The sequence below is a fragment of the Rutidosis leptorrhynchoides genome, chromosome 5, assembly GCF_046630445.1.
Source record: "Rutidosis leptorrhynchoides isolate AG116_Rl617_1_P2 chromosome 5, CSIRO_AGI_Rlap_v1, whole genome shotgun sequence".
Classification (NCBI taxonomy): domain Eukaryota; kingdom Viridiplantae; phylum Streptophyta; class Magnoliopsida; order Asterales; family Asteraceae; genus Rutidosis; species Rutidosis leptorrhynchoides.
The window spans coordinates 1504225-1506630 of record NC_092337.1 but is presented as its reverse complement, the minus strand read 5'-3'; positions in this window follow the sequence as shown (position 1 = coordinate 1506630).

The following is a 2406-nucleotide window of genomic DNA, read 5'->3' as shown; positions in this document are numbered from 1 at the left end:
TTTTACGTTGTTTTTCGTGTTTTCCGGTTTGAAATCATTAAGTTAGCATATCATGTAGATATAGAACAAGTGTTTAGTTGATTTTAAAAGTCAAGTTAGAAGGATTAACTTTTGTTTGCGAACAAGTTTAGAATTAACTAAACTATGTTCTAGTGATTTCAAGTTTAAACCTTCGAATAAGGTAGTTTTATATATATATAAATCGAATGATGTTATGAACATCATTACTACCTCAGGTTTAGTAGGTAAACCTACTGGAAGTGACAAGAAATGATCTAGCTTCAAAGGTGTAGTGACCCGAACTTTTCCATGTTTATATATATTAAATGAAATTGATATTTACATGATTAAGTGTTTCCAACATGTTAAACAATCAAACTTGTTATGACTTGATTAATTGAAATAGGTTTCATATAGACAATTGACCACCCAAGTTGACCGGTGATTCACGAACGTTAAAACTTGTAAAAACTATATTATGACATATATATGATTATATATATAGTTAACATGATATTATGATAAGTAAGTATCTCATTAGGTATTTTAACAATGAGTTATATACATAAAATTGTGTTTATTGAAATAAGAAACTCGAAACGATATATATAAAGATCATCGTTATAACAACGTCTTACTAAATACATATGAATCATATTAAGATATTGATACACTATGTTTAACATGATAAAATTATAATTAAGTATATCATTAAGTGTGTTAATAATGAACTACATATGTAAAACAAGAATACTAACTTAAGAATTTCGAAACGAGGCATATATGTAACGATTATCGTTGTAACAACATTTAAATGTATATATATATATCATAGTAAGATATATTAATATATCATAATATCATGATAATATAATAATTTAACATCTCATTAGATATAATAAACATTGGGTTAAAAACATTTAGCAAGATCGTTAACTTAAAAGTTTCAAATCAACATTTACATGTAACGACTAACGATGACTTAACGACTCAGTTAAAATGTATATACATGTAGTGTTTTAATATGTATTCATACACTTTTGAAAGACTTCAAGACACCTATCAAAATACTTCTACTTAACAAAAATGCTTACAATTACATCCTTGTTCAGTTTCATCAACAATTCTACTCGTATGCACCCGTATTCGTACTCGTACAATACACAGCTTTTAGATGTATGTTGTAATGACCCGAAAATTTGCGACTAAATTTAAACTTAATCTTTAAAGGATTAATGATTTCGACACGATAAACAAAGTCTGTAAAACTGAATCTCAAAATTTTTGAACTATTCAAGTACCCTTCGATTTTCTCAACGATTCGCGAACAATTATATGTAAATAGATACATATATATACTATAACTTGAAAACGTAACAAAGTTTTAATTGCATAATACCGTACATTAAACTTATTGGTTTATATATCTAATTAAATATATATGATTTCAAGTTATTTAGTAAACGATAGTAACATTCGATTATTGATTTGATTGATATTTAGATAAGTTAACTAAAACGTTTAAGATGAACCAGTAAAACACTAATTTGATAAAGTATTTTCAAATTGCTACAGTACCCAAAATGCTACAGTGTTTTCGAAAATCACTATTTGCTACAGTAAAATTGACTTTGCTACAGTGAAATGCTACAGTAAAAATTGACTTTGCTGCAGTAACTTTGCTACAGTAAAACACTATTTTAAAAATGTATTTTAACAAATAGTGAGACGATGATTTATAGAAGTAAATGACCAAAATACTCGAAAGTTTAAGATATACTTTGAGTGGTATAGTTTAGGAATAATTTAAGGCTATATTTTAACAAAGGTACGAGTCACGAAATGTAAAATGCAAGTTTTCTCAGCGTACGAAAGGACATTCGAGAAACCGGAACCGGGACATAAGTCAAGTAACAACGTACGACTTATCGGAACAAAAGTTACAAGTCAACTATGCATGTGAATTTAATATAATATATAATTAATTATTTAAATTATATATATATTATATATTTATTTTATATTATGTCGACAAGCTAGGAGCCAAAACAATGTGAGCTGTCCCTGGTCCTCATGCGAGTCGCATGGCCAGAAGGCCATTTCCATGCGAGTCGCATGACTCCAGATTTCAGGCCAGGTTCTATAAATTGCAACATTTTCTGTCGAGTAAAGAAAAAAAAAACACACACATACATATTACTCCGTATTTATTTTATTTATTATTTATATTATTATTATTATTATTATTATTATTATTATTATTATTATTATTATTATTATTATTATTATTATTATTATTATTAAGATTATTATTAATCTTATTATTTTTTTTATTTAGTGTTATTATTTTTGCGATACAAAAATAATAATGTACATCAAATATTACGACGGGGTGCTGTCCAAGTA